General features: G+C 45.1%; 1 long non-coding RNA gene across 2 annotated transcripts in view; it reads left to right on the top strand.

Moving 5' to 3' along the window:
* The window catches only part of LOC115932794 (uncharacterized), a 31,753-nt gene extending 23,583 nt beyond the window's left edge, over window positions 1-8,170 (top strand). For both annotated transcript variants that reach the window (XR_008679485.2, XR_008679486.2), the window contains exon 5: window positions 4,696-8,170. This is a non-coding gene — a long non-coding RNA (uncharacterized lncRNA). The remainder of the gene's footprint in view (window positions 1-4,695) is intronic.
* Window positions 8,171-22,983: the final 14,813 nt, after the last annotated feature.

Genomic DNA, 22,983 nt, shown 5'->3' with positions numbered 1-22,983 from the left:
GCGTTAAAAAAAAGAAATTTAAAAATATAGTGAATAAAGGTCGTCTTCCATGGCTGAATACATTACCACAAATGTAATTTATAGAATTTCGTTTTTTAGCAGAAAAGTGTCTTAAAAACTCATTCATTAAAATGAGTGTGTTGTGTTGTAGTGTGACCCGTTTCCATGTTATAGTTGAGAAACTGGATGTTCAGAAACATTAAGTGACCTAGGTAGTACCTCCTGAGTTGGAATTAACCTAGGACCCCTGACTCTAGTCCTGCTTTTTTTCCTCTGAAGTGTAAACCATGACTGCTACTACTAACTAATACTTCTCTTTCCATCTCCCTCTCCCCATTCTCTCCCAACTGCCCACCTCCAGAGGTAAGGATTTAAAAAGAACTAACATTTGTTAGATTTTTTTTTTAATGTTAAGCCTAGGTATATCATTTATAGAAGAATTAAATAAGCTTGAAAGAAAAAATTACCTACAGTTTTACCAGTTAAAAGTTATTAACATTTTCATGTTGAGTCTTCCCTATTTGTATGTGTATTATTTTAATTTTAATTTAATTTTATTTTATAGGTTCTTTTTTCTTTTCTTTTTTTTTTTTTTTTTGCTGCTGCTCCTTGTGGAACAGGGCTAACCCATAGGCAGTGTGTCCAGAGTCAGCCCGTACGAGTATTTTAATGTGCTCACTTTGTACATTCTGTTTAACTTTACTTTTGCTTAAATATGTGCTTAGCTTCTTTTTGTGCCAATAAGTTTACAACCGTATTGTTAGTGGCTACTTAGTATTCCACATATGAATAAATAAAGTTCACTGATTAAATAAAGTTATTTATTTAATCAGTTGTCATACATTTAGGTTGCCTGTTTGTTCAGAAGTACGGTGTTGTGGTGTGCATTGTTTGTTTTTTTTTTTTTTTTGAGACAGAGTCTCACTTTTGTTGCCCAGGCTGGAGTGCAGTGGCACGATCTTGGCTCACTGCAACCTATATCTCCCAGTGATTCTCCTGCCTCAGGCTCCCGAGTAGCTGGGACTACAGGTGCATGCCACCAAGTTCAGATAATTTTTGTATTTTTAGTGGAGACGAAGTTTCACCATGTTGGCCAGGCTGGTCTCGAACTCCTGACCTCAGGTGATCTGCACACCTTGGCCCCCCAAAGTGCTGGGATTATAGGCATGAGCCACTGCAGCTGGCCCATACATTATTTAGGGTTTTTTTTTGTATGCATTCTTATTTCCTTAAGGTAGATTTCTTTTAGTGTAATTAATTACAGACCAGGTTGATTTTTAAGGTTCAGTGGGTATTTCCAGATTGTCCTGCAAAAGACTAGGGCCAGTTCTTAACTCCTGGCAACAGTGTATAAAGGTACCCACTTCTTGACCGGGCGCAGTGGTTCACACCTGTAATTCCAGCACTTTGGGAGGCTGAGGCAGGCAGATCACCAGAGGTCAGGAGTTCGAGACCAGCCTAGCCAGCATGGTGAAACCCCGTCTCTACTAAAAATACAAAAATTAGCTGGGTGTGGTGGCAGGCACCTACTGTAATCCCAGCTACTCAGGAGGCTGAGGCAAGAGAATCATTTGAACCTGGCAGGCAGAGGTTGCAGTGAGCTGAGATTGCACCATTGCACTCCAGCCTGGGTGACAAGAGTGAGACTTTGTCTCAAAAAATAAAAAATAAAAATAAAAATAAATAAAGGTACCCACTCCTTCTGTATCCTTGCTGACACCACGTTTATTGTTTAACAAAAAGATTGTTAATTTGATGAATGATTGTTTTTAACTTATTATTTGTTAGTAAAATGTAACATTTTTTTATTTGTTTATTGGTTATTTTTCCTGTTTTGTAAATTGTTTTTTCATATATGTTGCCCATTTTTCTGTTGGTTTATTTTATATTGAGTTGTTAGAGTGCATGTTTTGCAGATGGTTTCCCTATTTAATCATTTGCCTTTTTAATTTGTTATTACTGTTTTGATAAGCAGAAGATTGTGTTTTTGCATGTGTAGTGTTTTTTTTTTTTTTTTTTTTTTTTGAGACGGAGTCTTCCTCTGTCACCCAGGTTGGAGTGCAGTGGTGCCATCTCTGCTCACCGCAACCTCCGCCTCCTGGGTTCAAGCCATTCTCCTGCCTCAGCCTCCCGAGTAGCTGGGATTACAGGCTTACACCACCACACCTGGCTGATTTTTGTATTTTTAGTAGAGATGGGTTTTACCATGTTGGCCAGGCTGGTCTTGAACTCCTCACCTCAAGTGATCTGCCTGCCTCGGCCTCCCAAAATGCTGGGTTTACAGGTGTGAGCCATCGTGCCCAGCAGAAGATTGTTTTTTATTTTATCCATCAATTTTTCTTTTTTAAAAACTAATATCTTTTATATCTTTTGCTTTTGGCTTTCCTGAACCCAAGATAATGTGAATCTTTTTTTTTTTAACTTGAGGCTTTTTGTGATTTGCTAATAAGCCTCTTATAAGTGTTTGCTATTACTTGCCTTTTTTTGATGTAAGATATGGGGTAAGAATCTAATTCCTTTTCTTCAGGATTGGTATCTGGCTGTTTCAACCCAAGATTGTAAGCTTCATGAAGGCAGATATCTTGTCTGTTTTGATCCACCACCCTATTCCTGTTATATAAGTAGGCACTTGAGGATTTGGTTTCTTATTAAATATTTAATATTTAGAAAGGAAGTCAGTGGAAAATATTTATTTGTAATATTAATTCTTTGGGCATGCATCAGAATCACCTGAGGAGCACTTTTGAAGTCTGCTGAATCAAAATGTAATCTCTTTTGCTATTATATATATTTCTGTAACACAAATTTACTTATATGCGTATAGTGGGAGAATGATATTAATGTATCATGAAAGTCCTGGTGGTTCACCAAAGATCTTTCTTTATGCATTAACATTTCTAAGTTCTCAGGAGTACGCTGTCTCATAATGAAAGAAAAAGGCTTCAGAACACATGAAGACTTAAAAATATTTGAACATCCTGCATTTAGTTTTCATTTAGTGCAAGTAGTAACTGGTTTAGTGAATTTAAGAACTGTTGTGGTTTTCACGGTGTTACTGAAGATTCGAGCATTGAAAAGACAACGTGAAGACAAATTTTCTTGTGTGTTTTTTAACAATGATAAAGGAGGGAGGGGGAGAAAAAGAGGTTGATACAGATGGTTATATGCCAAATCTGACATTTTTTTTTTTTTTGAGATGGACTCTCGCTCTGTCACCCGTGCTGGAGTGCAATAGTGCAATCTCAGCTCACTGCAACCTCTCCCTCCTGGGTTCAAGCGGTTCTCCTGCCTCAGCCTCCCGAGTAGCTGGGACTACAGGTGCCCGCCACCACGACCAGCTAATTTTTGTATTTTTTAGTAGAGACAGGGTTTCACCATGTTGGTCAGGCTGGTCTCGAACTCCTGAACTTGTGATCTGCCCACCTTGGCATCCCAAAGTGCTGGGATTACAGGTATGAGCCACCATGCCCGGCCACTGATATTTTATTTAGATGAAACATACTGGTTTATTTTGGAAGCCAGTGACCTCATGGATTTACATATTAAGAGAGGAATCATAAACTATAGGGCTTAAAGCTGCCAAAGATTGACTGTATGCCAGATGCAAAGGATACTGGAGCTTTAACTCTATTAGAATTGTTATTGCTTTTATTGGTGCTTTCCTTACAGAATTGTACAGGTTTTAGGGTATAGCCATAATCTTATTTCCCCAGAAGGCCTCTTAGATTCAGTGCATACTATTACAGAATATGAGGCTTTTCATCAATGTATATTAGCTGAAATATCTGTACTAAGGTGTTTTGAAGCAACTGTCCGGTTATCTCCTGTATGCATTCTTGGCTCAGAACTATTGACTTTTCACAGTTCCTTAATCATTATTTAATACATTTTAGGGTTCTGTAATCCTGTGAACTACCCTCACTGTAGGTTTCTCATAGTCTAAGTAAAATTAGTACTCTCAAATTTATCTGTTTTATAATATTGCTTATGTCTTTACAGCAGACTGGAAATTAATAGGGTGTGTGTGGATGTGTGTTGGAGGGTAGTGGATTTTGGGTGAAACGGCTTTCATTCTGCTACAGCTCTGCTGATTTGGAGGCACAATGGGATGTTTTTGGCTAAGGAAATGTTACGTATGCTGTAATGTGGGCTTTATGAAAGTAGGCCCAGAGATAGTAGCAACTGAAGTTCCTAGGTCACTTCTCTGACTCGTGTACCTCAGTTTTGGTTTGGAAAGCCTGAAAACTTTTGATAGGAACACTTGGCCATGTTATAGTTGTTAAGTTGGGTGGACACACAGGTTTTACCTGGAATAATACTATTTCCCAGCCAGTTGTTCAGACCATTTGAAGAGCCATTGCAAGGAAATGGCTGAGAAGTTGGTGTCTTCCTTTGTCATGATTGCATTATTTACCTATAAATTCTCTATAATTTCAGTATTGTTACACTAGAGGCTGATCAACACTAACTCACCTGACTTTATAGCTTTTAGGCTCTTCAAAATAGTACATGGTATATCTAAACTACAAAAGTGAGGTGAGAATTTGCATATATGTAAATATGAAAGTTACTACTAAACATTAGACACATAGTACTCATGGTTCTGCTGTGGTTTAAAACTGGCTTTTTCATTTAAGGCAATCTGGACTCTATTAGTGAGAAATAAATTGTTTTTCTTGGTTTTATTCTCTAAAGGATCCAACATTTGGAGGCAAACATGAAGCTCCATCCTCTCCAATTTCGGGGCAACCATGTGGAGATGATCAAAATGCTTCACCTTCAAAACTTTCAAAGGAAGAGTTTATACAGAGTATGGATCGTACAAATCGAGAAATTGCAAAAGTAGAACAGCAGATCCTTAAACTGAAAAAGAAACAAGTAAAAGTCTTTGCTTATGATATTCTAAGAATGTGTGTTTTTCTCCCTACAGAAGATATTTTTGAGTTTTCCATATTTTGAAACTGTACATAAAAGGAATCATGCCTTATATATTCTGACTTGCTGTTTTTTGCTGCTATTGTGGTTTTCTTTCATTCATTCATTTTCCTTGCTGCACTGTCTGATCATATGATTGTAGAGAGTGAAATTTGTTTGTCCATTCTATTTTTGATTTTTTTTTTCTATTCCATACAATGGTGCTGGGTTTTGGTTCACATGTAGAGATTTTCTAGGGCATGTGCCCAGGAATGGCAGTGCTTGGCTCAAGATTATGCACAGTGAACTATTTAATAGATGATACCAAATTTGCTAAGAAGTAACACCATTTTACATTGCCCCTGGCAACTTATGTGGGTACTGGTTTGTGCACATTTTTGCCTTTACTTGATATCATTTTTTCAGTTGGATATGAAATAGTCTTCTCTGTGGTTTGGAAGGAGGCTGAGCTTATTTTCATTTGTTTATGGGTTATTTGGGTTCCTTATGTGCATTGTTCATGTCTTTTGTCTATAGTCTCCTATTTTGTCATTGAAATTTTTAGGATTCCCTGAAGTCCCTTGTCAGATATGTGTATAGAAGATTTGCCTAGTTTGTGGCCTGTCACTTCACTTTCAGCCCAGTATCCACTCTCAGTGTACACTAAGTGCATTTTTTTTCCACATTTCGAGTCTCACTCTGTCACCCAGGCTGGAGTGCAGTGGTGTGATCTTGGCTCACTGCAACCTCTGCCTCCCAGGTTCAAGCGATTCTCCTGCAACAGCCTCCTGAGTAGCTGGGACTATAGGTGCTATAAGTGCTTTTAATGTATTCATAAAGTTGTACAGCTATCACCACTCTCTAACTCTAGAACATTTTTATCATTTCAAAAAGAAATTCCATACTTACTAGCAGTTACTCCCCATTTCCCCCTTTCCCCAGCCCCTGGCGACCACTAGACTATTCTCTGTCTCTGTGGACTAGCATATGCCAAATATCAGAAAAAACAGAATCATATGTGACCTTTTGTGTTTGGCTTCATTTATTTAGCATGTTGTCCTGATTCATCCATGTTGTATCTTGTCTCAGCACTTCATTACTTTATATGCCTGAATCCCATTGTGTGAATATACTATGTTTTGTTTATCCATTCATTAGTTGATGGATATTTGAGTTGTGTTCATTTTTTGACTGTGATTAATAATGTACTGTGATGAGATTCATGTACTCGTTTTTGTGTGGACGTATTTTTACAATTTTCTTTATATATCTAGGAGTGGGCATATGGTAAATCTATGTTTAAATTTTTGAAAAACTTCAAAACTGTTTTCCAAAGTCTCTGTACCATTTTATATTCTTACCAGCAGTGTATGGAGGTTCCATTTTTTCCTACCTCCTTGCCAACCTCTGTTATTTTCCTTTTTTAAAAAAAAATGTAGCTATTCTTGTAGATGTGAAGTGGTATCTAGTTGTAGTTTTCATTTGCATATCCTTAATGACTAATGATGTTGAGCATCTTTTCATGTGCTGATTGGCGATTTGTATATCTTTTTAGAGAAATGTTCATTTAGATTGTTTGCTCATTTAATTGGGTTGTCTTTTTGTTATTCTAAGAATTCTTTATATATTCTGGGCATTAGTTCTTCATCAGATGTATGACTTAATAGGTATTTTCTCTCATTCTGTGGGTTCTTTTCACTTTCCTGATAGTATCCTTTGATGTACAAAAGTTTTGAATTTTGTTGAAGTCCAGTTTGTTTTTTCCTTTTGTCACTCTTGCATTTGGTGTTGTATCTAAGACCCATTGCCTAATTCATGGTCACAGATTTATACCTATGTTTTCTTCTACAAATTTTATAGTTTTACCCCTTATATTTGGGTCTTTGATCCTGATAGTGTTTTTCTGGTGAACAGAATTTGTTTAGGTTTCATATGAAAACCCACTGGGGTTATTAAGGTAGTTTTACTGTATTATTTGTAGAAGTTTATAGTTTTGCTTCTCATCTTATTCTTAATCCACTGGAAACTACATATTGTATAGTCAGTGTTCATTTATATTTACTCAGATATTTGTCTTCTTAAGTGCTCACCATTTCTTCTCACAACTCAAGTCTTCCATCTAGGGGAACACCCTTCTACTGAAGAACATCTCTTAGAATTTCCTTTAGTGAAGGTCTCTTAGTTAGCAAATTCAGTATTTGTTTGGTTTTTATGACTTAAATATTGTCTTATATTTGGCCTGTTTATTAAAAGATATATTAATTTCATATGTGATTATTTTTTCTTAGTACATTGTCTTCTTGCTTCCATTTTTAAGACATTAGCTCTTGGTCTAAGTCCATATTCTTTCATGGATAAAGTGAATTTTCTCTCTGCTTATTTTCAATATATTCTTTTCTTCAGGGTTCCGTTATTTTTATGATGATACATTTAGGTGTTTTTTTTTCCCTTTTAAATCTGTCCAACTTGAGCTTCCTGAGTATGAAGGGTGGAGTTTTTCATCACTTTGGGAAAATTCCAAGCCATTATCTTTTTTTACAAAACCTTTCTAACGGTTTATTGTTCTACTTATGAAATCCTGTTAGTTGTAATATCACTCTTGTCTTCCATGTCTCTTGTTTCTTTCTTATTTTTTACTTCTTTGGGCTTCATTCTGAGCAATTTCTTCAGCCTGTCTTCCAGTTTGCATTTTCCTTTTCAATTATACGTAATATGCTGTCAAATCTGTCTTCAATTTCAACAATTATGTTTTTATTTCTGGAATTTCTGTTTGGCTCCTTCTCTAATCTGCCTGGTCATTTTTTAAAATGTTTTTTTGCTTTCATTGAGTTGTATTAAATTTTTATTATATACCCAACAATTCTAATTAAGTCTTTATTGGTTTGATTTTGCCGAGTCTCTTTTCTTTTTTCTTTTGTCTTTATTTTCTTTACTTGTACAATGGTAATAATCTAGTAATAACACCAACTAAATCACATGATTGTTTTATGAATTGAGATAATGAATATATTGCACAATATGTGGTACATAGTAAATATACATGCAATCCATTATAATAATTAGAAATAATGAAATATAATGTATGATTGTTAGGAAACGTACCAGAGCCACAAATTTTATTGAGCGATATAAAAGACAACTAGAGAAAACAAAGAAATATGCCATAGCTGGATGGAAACAGTAATAATAATGTTGTGTGTTCATCTTGGACTAAATCATGTCTCATACAATTTCAATAAAATTCCAATTAAATTTATTTTTAAAACATGGCAAATACATTGTAAAGTTAATGTAAAAGAACAAACAGGGCCAGGCTCAGTGGCTCAAGCTGTAATCCCAGCACTTTGGGAGGCTGAGGCGGGCATATCACAAGGTCAGGAGATCGAGACCATCCTGGCTAACGCGGTGAAACCCCATCTTCACCATAATACAAAAAATTAGCTGGGCGTGGTTGCAGGTGCCTGTAGTCCCAGCTACTCAGGAGTCTGAGGCAGGAGAATGGCGTGAACCCAGAAGGAGGAGCTTGTGGTGAGTGGACATCACGCCACTGCACTCCAGCTTGGGCGACAGAGCGAGATTCCATCTCAAAAATAAAATAAAATATAAAAAGAAAAAGAATTTGTGTCTTGTTTCCTCAGTAATGTTGGTTGAAAGCATGTTTGCACTTGTCTTTGGCTTGTGTTTTATTAACATCGATTGGCATATTGAAAGTCCCTCTGAGCTTACCTTCTCTAAAAAAATGTAAGAAAAAAGGCCTGTGGGAAGGACTATGAGGCAGAGGGGCTGGTGTGAGCACATGCTGGGCAGGAGGAAAGAGGTAATGACCAGGACCAGGGAAATCCCCAAATCCAGCAAGTCAGGGAGCCAAATGAAAGCCTTTCATCCTGTATTGGCCACTTAACCCCATCAACACTCCAAGTGAACATTCTCTCTTAGAGATACTCATTGTCCTGTTTTTTTTCTGTAATCTTGTAAAGGAATCTGATTTCTCCCGTTAACCTTTCACAGGACTGAAATTTCACATTAGAATGCTATTCTTTATAAGGCATCTTCTTAGATTAGGCTGCAAGGAGATTGAGGAAGTTAGTGTCAGTCACTTATACCCCACAGGGACATTAATTCACCAGAGCTTTGGTGGGGGAGTAGAGGAGCTCATTACAAGCAGGTCTGGGTGCTGCACAGAGTGTAAAGGGGGCAGAAGGATCCAGGACACCTAGGCCTGGAGACAGCGCCAATGCTGGGAGGTACCGTTATTATCCCCATTTTACAGAGGAGGAAACAGACACAGTCAGGTAATGTGATCAAGACCACGCTGCCCCGCAGTACAGGAGCCAGGATCTAAACCCAGGCAGCCTGCCTTGCCATCAGAGCTCTCACCCATAACCTCGTGCTGCCTTTAAGCAGGATTGCCCTGTGGCCAGGGGCACAGCTTCTGGGTTCACGTTCCAGCTTCTCTACCATTTCCAGCTGTGTGACCTTGGGGAAGTTACTTGTCTGTGCTCAGTGTCCTCTGCATAGTGGGTGTAGCAATACCTGCCTCATGGAGTCCCTTAAGTGAGTTAACAGCTGTAACATGCTTAGAATGATGCCATGCCCATCATCACCATCCACTACATATGGGCCATCATGCCTGAATCCCAGATGGACACATATCCTTGAAGGGTCTAAAATCTAGGATCCTGAAATGCCTGGCAGTGGGATCCTGAAATTCTCTGGCAGCATTCTAACATATTTTGGCTGCAGAATTGTACCCTGTTTCCCGGGGCTAGAAGGTGTGGGATCAGCTGCTTACTCAGTTCAGCCCCAAAGTAGGCAAAGAAGGTTTTGTCACAGGCTTGCCTGGGGCCCAGCCCCTGTAACCTCCCCTTGTCCCTCCCTTGCATGCTCCCTCACCTGTGTTCACACATGCACTCCAGGCCTTCTGGGCCCCAAGGGAAGGAGAGAGGGTGGGGAGTGGGTTCACTGGTCCACCGAAGCATGCTGCCTCCAGCCCTGCTGCACTGGTGGGTCCAGGGAATGGGCCTGGAGCCGAAGGGGTCTTGCCCTCCCTTTAACTTTAAGCCTTGATTTGCAGTGATCCAAGAGCTTCATCTCTTCCTGTGAGCCTGTCTGGATGTTTATGCTGGGTGGCACAGGCCCCTTCTGGCAGGGGTGCACAGGTCAGGGCCTGGCTGGCAGCCATAGCAGGTGAGGAGACTTTGGCAGATGAGAAGACCTTCTGCTTCAGCTTCAATGTATTGGTCTTCTCCTGGCTCTCAGTACATTCCTCCTGAGCCATGATGGGCCCCAGTTCAATGAAGCCTTCTGTGGCAGCATCATGGTGTCCAGGGGTATCATCTGGAGCATGTGCCAGTGCTACCCCAAGGTATGTGGTTGTGGGGCCGAATGGAGCCAGAAGGGCTGGATCTTGTACCTCTCTTCCATGTATCAGCCCCATCCTTCAATCATCTTGTTATTTTGGTTTTGACTCCCTGTTTTATTCTGTCTTCTGAGCACCTATCCATTCATTTATCCATTCATCCATCTATTCATCCATCCATTCATCCCAGCATCAATCTATCAATCCATGCATCCATCCATTTATTTGTCTAACCACCCACCCATCTATCTGTCTATCATTTAGCATAAGGATTGATCAGAAGCCTCCTGGTTCTGGAGCCATAGACCAGACACCATGGGGAGACATGATGAAAAACAACATATGATTGTGTGCTTGAAACAAAAGCTAATGAGTGCTTACCACCTGCCTGGCAGTCCTGCATTCAGGGTGCAGTTCTCCCCTCATCCTGAGCTTTTTGGTACCTTCTGTAGTTTCATTTTGTACTAGAGAATGCTGAGCCTCATAAAGTGGGGTCACACAGCTGCGTAGTGGAGTTTGGATTGGAGCTCAGATGTGTGTGATTTCGGCATCACCCTCTGCCTTGAGTCCTCCACTCCAGGGTCTCAGAGCCACTGAGCATTCTGGGGTTGGTCAGCTCTAACCTTGGTGGCATGCATTGAGCAACTCTCCATATTTTGGAGTCTTAATGTATTCCTAGCCTTAGTGATGGCAAGGACCCTGCTTTGGGAGACCTGGGTTCTAGTTCCAGTCCTGTCCCAAATTTTCTGCGTGATCTTTGTCTTTCTGACACAAGCACCAATTTTCACAGCCTCACAGAGGTCAGAGAAGAGAAGACATATATGAATATTTGTAGACTGTAGAGTGTTTTGTTTAGGTAAAGGGCTGTCAGGTCCTGACAACCCTCTGGAATGAACATGTGAGAAGTTGTAAACCTTCAATGCCCAGAGAGGTGGAGTGACTCTTCCAAGGTCACATAGCTAGTCAGAGACAGACCTAGGAGAAAAAATGAGAGAAACACAGATTCTCACTTGGGCTCTGTCTCTAACTGCCTGGGAGACTGCTCAAGCCCCTTCCCTCTCTAGGCCTCAGTTTCCTTGTTTTTACAATATGTGAGACAGGATGAGGGGATGGATGGGGATGATATCTGGGGGCCCTGCTAGAACTCACCTCTAGGGCCCAGGCTTGGGAATCCCCAGAACCCCCATATTGTCCTTTACACCTGGGTGGCTGTGCTCAAGGGCTCAGGGAGGGGGAACTCTTGCGGCCCTGGACTCCCTAGCCCTTCCCCTTCTGTGGGCCCACCGTGGGCTGTCAGCGTGTTAGGTGCTGGAATGGTCTGAGCTGGTTTGTAGTCATTTCCGAGGCAGTTTTATGGTAACCTCACCTCTGTCCATGCCATGTCCTGAGCAGAGGTCCCGGGGAGAAGTCCTGGGGGCCAGAGCCACCCATGTCACCACTAGCCATGGTAGTCCTCTTTCCTGTGAGGAGGCTGCACCCTGGGAGATGGCATCGGGTGGAATGGAGCATCTGTCCTGACCTCCCCGTTAAGCAGAGGTGGCTCTGGGACTGTGGGCAGAGATACTGGAGTCGCAGTGGGAAGCGAAGTGGAGGAGGAAATATTACTGGGTGCTAATGAGTCACAGTTGATAGACTCATGGTTTCATGTGCTTTGGAGGCAGTGTGGTGGGGTGCAGATGGCTTATGTTTTGGTGACCTACAGGCTTACATTCAAATAGCTGTTACCTCATGTTCCACGTCTGTGACCTTGGCAGGGGGAGCTCCTCAACCCCGAACCTTGCACAGCTGAGTGGGAGAAACCAGAGGGGTCTTGTGTTGTCAGGGACCTGGCATCATGCCTGGCACAGAGCACTTGCAAAATCTTCATTCTCAAGATTGGCATTTGTAGCTCTGGGGGATACACAGAGAGGTCTGTGTATGTATGGGCAGGTACATGTGGATAGGTGTGGGTCAGGTGTGTGTGTGAGAGTGCATGTTTCAGGGACACAGGCTATCAAAGTCAGCACAAGGTGACTCCAATAATGGAAGGGAAGAAAGCGTATGGTAAACCAGGAAGACACTCTAGAGATGAGGCTTCCTGCACCCCACATGGTCTGTTGGTGCCTGTGCCATTGTAGCCTTCAGTGCTCATGCTTGTCCTACCCTCAGGGTCCTCCCCTGGATCTCAGTTCCTGGCCTGTGGAAAGCTTCAGTAAATGGGGAAACATAAATATAAGGGAATATAACTAGCTAATTAGGGTAATTAAGTGAGGAGTAGCCATTTCCAACATGCATTAACCTGTCCCTGATTTTTAGGGGCTGGAGGTCTAGTGAGAGAGACAATTTGCGGCATGATGGGGAGGAAGTAGGATTCACAGAGAAGGTGAGCTTGGCTTTGTAGGTTAAGTAGAAATTCACCAGGCAGAGAAGATGTAGGAAGACGCTCCAGGCAGAAGAGCAACAGGATCAAAGCCATGTGGTGAAAGAACAAGGCAAGTGGGTCAGCAATGCTACTAGACAGGGAGGAGAACAAGTCAAGGTGGAAATGGAGGGGTCTCAGCTCCTCAGTGCCTGGGGTGTCATGCTAAGGAATTTGGATCTTACCTTTTAATCAAAGGGACAAGGGAGGGACATGACCAGGTTTGCAGTTTGAGAAAATTGTCAGGGTGATATCTGGAAAGAGGAAGGTCTGGGGCAGTGAGACCAATGTGAGGCTTCTCTGCTCAGGTGAGAGACAGTGGTCATCTGGATTAGGCAGAATTTGAACCCAAGGCTGTAGGAACTGAGAAGACAGTTCCAGTTTACCATATGAGGAGTACCTGCTGTGGCTGGCAGGGCTCCAGCACTTCTACCCAGATTATCTCATTAAAATTCTAAAGTAGACCTGGTCAGCTCTGGAAGCCACCTGGGCCTCAGGCATGAGAGAGGAGGAGGAATTGAGGCAAATCTAGTGGGTGGGTGCAGTTGGAGATGCTGAGCCTATTAGCAAAGATGGGACAGGAAAGTGGGGAGCAGCGAAAGGAGTGGCAGGGAGAGTGAGTCCTTTCCCTGCCTGGCAGCAGCCTTTACCCATGAGCCTCCCGTTCCTCATTCCTGCCAGATCTGCTGGACCCAGGACCAGGACCCTGGTTGGTGTTGAAGGTTCTGTCTCCTCTGTGGGCCTCCCTCCCTCTGCTTCTTCCTTCTGAGGACTGCTCAATGTTCTGGCTAAACACGAATCTGACTGCATACTCTCCTGCTGATAAATCTTCAAGGATGCCTCTGATCCTGGGCAAAGCCTGAGCTTCTTAGTTTTATGTTCTGGGGGTCTCCATTGTTTGATATCCCCTCCCCAGCTTCAACTCTGCCTGTTCCTCCTCATCAAAGTACCTGTATTTTAATATGCTACCTCCTCTCCTTTTCCTCCAAGATTTTCATAATTGTGGTTGTGATGATGATGGTGATGGTGAGGATGGTGATGATGAAGGTGGTGATAATGATAGTGATAGTTATGTTGAGGATGATGGTGAGGATAGTGATGGTGATAACGTTGGTGATGGTGAGGAAGGTGATGGTGAAGGTGGTGATAATGATAGTGATAGTTATGCTGAGGAGGATGATGATGATGGTGAGAATGGTGAAGGTGAGCATGGTGATGGTGATGATAAGGATGGTGATGATGAGGTGATAATGATGGTGATGGTCAGGATGGTGATGGTGAAAATGGTGGTGGTGATAATGAAGATGATGGTGATGGTGAGGATGGTGATGGTGAAGGTGGTGATAGATACTGATAGTTATGGTGAGGATGCTGCTGCTGATGCTGGTGAGAATGGTGAGGGTGAGACTGATGATGATAATGAGGATGGTGATGGTGAGTATGGGGATGGTGATGGTGCACCCCTTGATTTGGCAATTCGACATCTAAGAATTGTTCATTTCTTCCAGGATTTTTTTTTTTTTTTGAGTCAAGACTTCCCTATGTTGCCCAGGCTTGCCACGAACTACTGGCCACGAGTGATCCTCCCACTTTGGCCTCCTGAGTAGCTGTGATTACAGACATGAACCGTGGTGCCTGGCTTTACCCTAGGAATTTATCCTGAGGAAGTAATCAGACAAGTGTGCCAAGCAGTACTTAAAGAAGGGTATTTATTGTTTCATTGATGATAGTAGGTAAGATGTGGGAAGAATGTGAATGTCCAGCAATAAGAGATTGGCTAAATAATTGTGCTACAGCTAGGCAAGGGGCTGGCTTATGGCCATTCAGAACACAGACCCTCCTGATTGAGTCAAATCTCCTGTCACTGCTCTCACACACCACACACCTCCCTCCTTTTCAGCACAAATTACAATCGTAATTTTACATTTCTTTGTGAACCTCTTTGATGACTTTCTGTATCCCTCATTAGATGCTAAGCTCCATGGAGGCAAGGAGTATACTATGTTCATTATTGTGTCCTCCATGCCAAGTTAAGTTCCTGGAACACAGTACACTCTCAATAATAATGACTGAATCTGTATTTCTTAGTATGGAAAGATGTTTGAAATATGCAATTAAGAGAAGGAGCAGATCATAAAACAGCATGCATACTGTAGTACACACTGCTAATTCCCTCCTTTCTTGATCTTCTTTGGGTGACCACATGTGCACTCTCAGTCAATAAATTATGATTGATCCAAAGTCAATCATGATAATGCTATTCTCTACTGCTAGGGACGGTCATGAGATCAGGTTCTGGCCAATCTAAACACAGATTTCCAGACCTAAAGAGAAATCCTCTGGGGGTCACCTCTGAAGTTCCTGCTTTTCTAATGAGAATACAGAAGTGACTGCTTTTGCTGGCCTTGTAAACTCATGTAGTGGTTGGAGCTGCAGTAGCTGTCTTACAGCCATGAGCTAAATTCCAATAGACTCACAAAGATGCTGGGTCTAATGTTGAACCAGTGAACCATAGCCAGGAACCATAGATACCCTAACTATGTAAGAAAAATGAACCTGTCTTTGTTTAAGTGACTGAACTTTCAGATTAATGCACTCCCGACAGATACAGAGCAGGATCCCATATATACCTGTATGTGCAAATATGAATAGAAAAATAAAGTGATTATCTCTGTGTGGTAGGAGTCTCCTTCTTTTTTTTATTTTATACAGTTTTCCCAAAGGGCATGTAAATAATAATCAGACAGATATTTCTGTACATTCATAAAATAAACAATGGTACTAATTTTATTTTTAAAAAATAAACAAAATATTGAGGCCCCAGAAGGTAGTTCACTACCATATGATAAGTTAATTAGCCAGGACCGAGATGAACACTTGTGGGTATCCTGGAGGACAGGTTCTGCAGCAGTGAGAGGTCCTCTCCAGAACAGTATGTGGTTCCAAACTCCTGAGGGAGGCGGGGCAGACCCCAAGGAAGTAGATGAGAACCTGAGTGAGGCTCTGTGGGGAGACAGGATGTTCCTCAGCCCTCACAAGGATATGTCAGTTTCACTTGAGATTAGGCCCCGGCCTTGGCTGGGCAGCCTGCCAGGCAGGTTCTCAGCAGCATGGGGTGATAACAGGAGGAGGGGAAGCCTGGCAAGCTGGGGCAGCTCTGGGGTTTTCAGGTGGGGCTGTCTCGGGCAGCAACTGTGTTGGCTGTAAACACAGATTTCCAGGAAGCAGAGTGTTGCAATCTCTCCCACCACAAACCTGGACCATCAGGGATGTTTCCATAGCAGCATCCATGCCAGTGAGAAATCTGGACATGATCTGTGATCCCCACTCCCACTTTTCCTTTTCTCTTAGAATGGGACAGAGCAGCCTGGAGGAGCTAGTGTCCTGTAGTGACTCCAGTTTGCTGCTCTCTTCCTTATCTTCTTCCTCCTGCCCTCTGTCTCCTCTGCATCCTTCACCTTCCACATCAGGAAGCTCAAGTCACCCGGCTGAGCCTGGGCTTCTCATCTAAATCACGGAGTGCCAGTCAATGCCTCCCTTCCTCTTCCCAGGGAGCAACTTCAATCTTCCCTGCCTGCCATGGGGAGCTAGACCCTGCTCCTTATTCCCTGTGGGACCATCCACAGCCTGTATCCTCACCCCTGTAATGGGACTGCAGTCCTCCCTGCCCACCTGACAGTGCTAATTCTAGGCCAGGGGAGCTCCTGGGAAAATCACCAGTGTGGGTGACACGGTGGGTGTTTGTGTGTGTGGAGGGGTGGGGCTGCCACCTGGCCATTTACAGACCCCATCCTTCCTCTCTCCCTGTGCTTGTCGCATGTCAGGAATCCCTCTCCTTTGTGCCATGAAACATAAGGCATTTTCAGATCCATCACCTCACTGAGCCTTGCATCTCCTTGGTGAAGTTGGAGTTATCGTCACCCTTTTACTGATGAGTAAAATGAGGCTCAGAAACGGGAAAGTCATTGCCAGAGTTCCGCTGTGGACTTACAGCGGAGCTGGGATTAGGATGTGGGTTCTGGATTCCTGGTGGGGTCCTGGCCCATCTGCAGCTAAGGCCTGTCTTTCTGCTCCCATGAGGTCCCTTTTCCATTCCTTTCCTCCCCATGACAGCCACTGTCACCACCACCCAGGGTCTGTGCTCACTGTCACATCACCCCTCGCTGACCCCTGCGTCTGGGCTGGAACCCGCCATGTCCATCAAACGGATTTTCCTCAATGGTTGTTGGGCTCCAAATCCACTCTCCCCAGACTGACACAAATTGCATTACAGGGGGCCGCAACTGTAGGCGTTTCTGGTCTAGAGAGAGATGGTCCCATAGAAATGTCAACATCACTTGGTGAAGAGGAGAGTGGAAACACAGGAGAAAGTTCAGGGAGTGACGTCAGGAGGAGGCGGCCCTTGAGTTGGGTCTTCAGGGATGTGTAAGAGTTACCAGGCAAGGAATGCTGGGAAGGGCATTCCAGGAGGAAAGAGCAGCATTCTCCAAGGCTCAGACTGGTCTGGTGGTTACAAGGTAGAGCTGGGTGACCTGGACCCCTTGAGACAGTGCTTCCTTTTCAGGAGGAAATCTGCAGTTCCCATACTTTGGGCTGTCTCAGAGTCCCCCAGAGATCTTGGGAAATTCCTGGGTCCAGTTCCCAGGGATTCTGGTCCAGGAAGAGGAATCTGCACTTCTCACAGGCAGGGGCTGTGACCTCACCCCACAGTTCTGATGCGGTTGGTCTCCAGATCACTCTCAGAGAAATACAAGCAGGACTGAGAGGCTTTGACCTGTGCTCCTCACCTATTCTGGGCCCTTTTCCCAACATGACTTTGGGTAGTGGGTGAATATAGGCCCCAGGTAAACACTAGGCCCCAGGTGGACATCAGGGCTCAAGTGGACATGCAGGCTCCAGGTGTATATCAGGCCCCAGGTATATACCATTTTCCTGGTACGTCTTAGTAACCAAGGGGACACTGGACTCCAGGTGTACATCAGGCTCACAGGTAGACACCCAGGCCCCATATGGACACCAGCCTACAGGTGAGCATCAGGCTGCAGGAGGATACCCAGACCTTAGGTAGATATCAGACCCTGTAAGGACATCAGGCCTCAGGTGGACACCAGGGCCCAATTGGGGACTCAGGTTCTAGGAAGACACCCAGGCCTCAAGTAGCATCAAGGACAAGGCGGATACTAGACTCCAGGTGGACATCAGGCCCTAGTTGGACACTAGGACCTAGGCGGACACCAGGCCCTAGGTGGACACCTGGGACCCTGGTGACCATGAGGCCCCAGATTAACTGCAGGCCTTAGGTGAACATCTGATCCTAGTTGGATATCAGGCCCCAGGAGAACATCAGTCCCCAGGTGGATATCAGCTTCCAAGTTGACATCAGGCCACAAGTGGACACTGGACTTGAGGTGTACATCAGGCCTCAGATGGACACCCAGGCCTCAGGTGTACACCAGGCTCAGGTGGAAATCAAGGCACAGGTAACACCATGCCCTAGGTGGTTACCTAGGCTTCAGGTAGACATCAGACCCCAGGTGGACACCTGGGTCTCAGGTGGTCATCAGGCCCTAGGTGGAAACTCAGGTCCCAGGTGCACATCATGCTCCAAGTGGACACCCAGGCCCCGTGGTGATACCCAGGTTCCAGGTGGGCACTGGGCCCCAGATGAACACCAGGCTCTGGGTGGATACCAGAACCTGGGTGGACACCCAGCTCTGAGGTGGATATCGGGCTCCAGGTGGACATCAAGCCTCGGGTAGATATCTAGTCCCCAGGTGGACATAAGGCCCCAGTTCGACACCAGACCCTGGGTGGATACCTAGGTCTTGGGTGGATGCATCTCCAGCTGAACATCAGGCTCCAGGTGGACACCCAGGCCCTAGGTGAACACTAGGTCTTAGGTGGACATTAGGCTCCAAGTGGACAACCAGGTCCCAGGTGGACACCAAGCCTTAACATGGGCATCAGGCCCTAGGTAGACAGCAGGTTCAAGGTGCATATGAGTCTCCCAATAAACACCGGTCCCCAAGGAGACCCTTGTCCCCAGGTGAACACCAGCACCCAGGAAGACATCCACCTCCACCTGCACATCATTCCCCAGGTGTATACCTAGGCCCTATGGGAGCACCAGGCCCCAAGTGAGTACATAGATCCCTGGTGGCCATTAGGCACCAGGTTGACACCCAGGGCTTAAGTGGACATGAGGCCCCAGATGAATGCTAGCCCCCAGGTGGATAAATAGGCCCCAGGCATACCTCAGGTCTGAGGTCTATACTCAGTCTTCAGGTGGACACTAGGCCCCACGCAGACACCAGACCCCAGGTGGATACAAGGCCCTATGCAGACACCAGTCTGCCGGTGGACAGCAGGCCCCAAGAAGACATTATGCCCTGGGTTGACACCTAGGCTTCAGGGCAACACTAGGCCACAAGTGGTTACCTATGCCCCAGGTGGACATCAAGCCTTAGTGGAATTCCCAGTCACCAACTGAACATCAGGCCACAGGTGGATGCCCAGGCTCTAGCTGAATACCAGGTCTCACGTGGACATTAGGCCCCAGGTGAACATCAAGCCCCAAGTGAATACCTAGGTTCCTGGTGAACATCAGGACCCAGGTGGCACTCAGGCCCTACACTCAGGCCAAAAGCAGAAATCAGAACATATGTGGACACTCAGGGCCCAGATGGCTATCAGGCCCCAGGTTTATATCACTTTCCTGGTAGACATCAGTACCCAGGTAGATACTGGACTTCAGGTATACATCAGGTTCCTAAGTGGACACCCAGGCCCCAGGTGGACACCAGCCTACAAGTGGACATCAGACCATAGGAGGACACCTAGGCCCCAGATAGACTCCAGAGGAACACCAAGGCCTCAGGTGGACATCAGGTCCCAGGTTAATTCCAGACCCCAGATGGAACTCAGGCCCCACCTGGACACAAGTCCCTAGGTAGATACACAGGCCCCGTAGGCCCTGGGGAACATCAGGCCTTAGGTGATGTTCTAGGTTACAGGTGGACATCTTGCTTCAGTTGGACATCTGGTCCCAAGTGGACATCAGTCTCCAGGTGGACACAAAGTCCCAAATTGGACATCAGGCACCAGGAGGACTTTAGTCCTCTGGTGAACACCAGCTCCCAGGTTGACATCAGGCTACAAGTTGACACCTAGGGCCCAGATGGACATGTAGCCCCATATGAACACTAGTCCCCAGTCAGCTGGGGCCTGGGTCCACCTGGAGCCTGATGCTTAGCTAGAGACTGGATGTCCACGGGAGGCCTAGGTATCTACCCAGGGACTGGTGTCAAAGTGGGACCTGCTATCCACCTGGGGACTAGGTATCCACCTGGGGCTTGATGTCCACCTCGAGCCAGATGACCTTCTGGAGTCTGATGTCCACCACAGGCCTGGGTGTCCATCTGGGGCCTGGTGTTGATTTGGATTCCAGTGTCTACCTGGAACCTGGAGCCATGTTGTCCACTTGGAGCCTGGAGTTTTCACCTGGGGCCTGGTAGACATCTGGCCCCAGTAAACATCAGCCTGGGGCCTGGTTGTCCACTTAGAGCCTGGAGTTTTCACCTAGGGCCTGAAGATCACCTGGGACCCAGGTGTCCACCTGGGACCCAGGTGTCCACCTGGGACATCAGGCTCCAGGTGTACACCCAGGCTCCAGGGGAGAACAGGCCCCAAGAAAACTCCAGACCATATTAAACATCAAGTCTCAGGTGGATGCCCAGGCCCCATGTGTACACCAGGCCCCAAGTAGACAGTGGACGCCAGCTGAACATCAGCCCCATGGTTGACACCCATACTACAGGTGGATATGAGGCCCCAGGTGAATACCTATGCTTCAGGTGTGCATCGGTCCCCAGGTGAACATAAGGCCACACAGATAGACATCAGGCCTCAGGTGCACATCTGGCTCCAGGTAAACATCAGGCCTTAGGTGGATACCCAGTCCCCAGGTGGACATCATAGACCAGGTTGACACAAAAAAATCCCAGTGGGTATCATGTCCCAGTGGACGTCCAGGCTCCAGGTAAACACCCCAGCCCCACTGTAACCATAACCACTGTAATGAGAAATGGTAGGTCTAAGTACCAACCATCATGCTCCTTGCTCACAAAAGGATGCTTAGATATTTTATTCAAAATACAACTCCATTCATCACTCTGAGCAGCGATGTATAGAAAGGAAAAGAAAAATAAACCAGGCCTCAAGGAATCCATCCAAAATGAGGTAGATATTATAAGGGACAGAAATCCCCAAATGAAATGTTATAGTTGACATAGAATAGTCTTTAAAACCCATTAATTTTCTCACACATTTGATACAAAGCATTATTTCCAGAGACTGAACCTAGAAGGAATTGCTTAAGACTAGGAGTCTTGTTCTGGCCTGGATCCCACACTGTTGAACATCTATACTTAGTACACCACATTATACATAGCACTGACACGACCCGTGTGCATTTAATTTTCTAATACTTGTTCATCTCTGGCATACTTTATATATATATATTACATATGTAACATACATACATACAAGTACACACACACACAAAAAGTATATAAGGGTAGGATAGTAACATTGTGCAGTAACGTTTCTTGTGAAAGTGGTGGAAAGTGGATTGCGTTGGCGACATGCTGGAATGTGCTTCCATTGGCAGAAGTAAGGCTTTCAAAACTAGTCGTTTTCATTTTTCTCTAGCAACTGGGAATATTAATAATCGAAGATGTGTTGGTATAAAAATAATCATAATAATCACAATGAAGTGGTGTTAATAATTATATCACAAGATATAATATACATTATAGATATTATAAGATGTCAAAAAAAAGAAGATGCCATAAAATCTTTGAGATGATTTATACGTTAAATGCGGCCTCCTGTGCCGCCCTGGAGCGCCACTCTCGCTGGGTTCTTGGCGGTGCTCACCCTACTCCACCTGCTCAGCCCAGGCTCCTGCGTCCCCAGAGTCACGCCATGGGAGCGAGGACCTTGCTGCGGCCCTAGACAAGGACAATGAGGAGGGGGTGCACGTGGAGTCCCCGCGGATAGGCTGGACACCGGGCAGGAGCCTTTGCGGGGGTGCACAGCCTCCTCTGGAAGCCCTGGTTGCTGCCCGGTGCCTGCTGCGCCCTGCGAGCTCCGCGGTTGTGGAGCCAGGCCTGCACTACCTGCTCTCGGCCCCGCCTGCAGACCCTCTGCCCTTTGTCTTGCCCGTGGGGCCCGGGGCCTCAGCTGGCCCGGGGTTCCTGAAGTTAGCTGACGATGGGCTGGCCTCTGGGACTGGGTCGTGGGCCTTGTGCACTGGCCGCCACGTCACCAGCGCCAGGCCTCCCCGCGGTGCTGCTGGAGATGCAGGATGCCCGGGCTCGGGCTCTGCTGGGTCCCCTGGCGCTGCGAACCCCGTCACCTTCCATCGCGGCCACCATGCTGCCCGCTGGTCAGCCCTGGTCTGCAGACTTCCTGGGACCCCTCCGGCACCAAGGAGGCATCACTTACAGCCGCTTGCGACACCAGGGCCGCCTGAACCTCCGCCAGGGCTGCGCCGCGCAAGTGGCTCCAGCCAGCCAGCCCTGGCCCATGAGCCGGACTTTCGGCTCCCCGAGATGATCGCCCTCGGCAGGGATACATGGCTATGGAGGAGGCAGCGGATACCTTCCAAAGTTTGTGGACACTCTTCTGCCACACCAAAAGTTTCACCATCAGCTGCGATGCCGACTCGGGCGCAGAGACCACTCCGGGATGTGGACCAGGCAGTGCCTTTGCTGGGCATCCGCAGTGCTGACCACCCCAAGTGCAGATCCCCACTTCGTGTTCCTCCTACTCCACATTCCACATCCAAAGTTCTCTCACCATTTCTAAGCAGGAGAAATCAAAAGAAACTGAAATCAGAAAGCGAGAGAGAGAGAGAGAGAGAAAGCTATGTGCAAAAAAACAAGAAAAACAAAAAAAAAAAATGAAAAAAGAGCAAAACCTTTTGGAAAGCATAAAACGCCCCAAAGCCAAAAACTAATTCTTATCTCTTTTAAACCTTCTGCACTTCTCCAATGATGAATGATTTTTTTTTAACCACTGGAAATTCATAATTATTAACTTTTCTGGCATTAATGAATAGAAATTGAATCACATATGGAAGTATAATTTGTATTATACGAAGCTTTTCATATTTTAAAAAATATTTGTCCAGTTTTTCTCCATGGATTAACAATGGGAAATTTTCAACATTGCTGTGTTAATGTCTCCTGAGATAGTTAGATGTGAATCATCTTTTATAAACAGAATTTCCTGGGTGGAATTTCTCATC

The sequence above is a fragment of the Gorilla gorilla genome, chromosome 4 (genome assembly GCF_029281585.2).
Source record: "Gorilla gorilla gorilla isolate KB3781 chromosome 4, NHGRI_mGorGor1-v2.1_pri, whole genome shotgun sequence".
Classification (NCBI taxonomy): Eukaryota; Metazoa; Chordata; class Mammalia; order Primates; family Hominidae; genus Gorilla; species Gorilla gorilla.
This window is presented reverse-complemented; position numbering and strand designations above follow the sequence as displayed.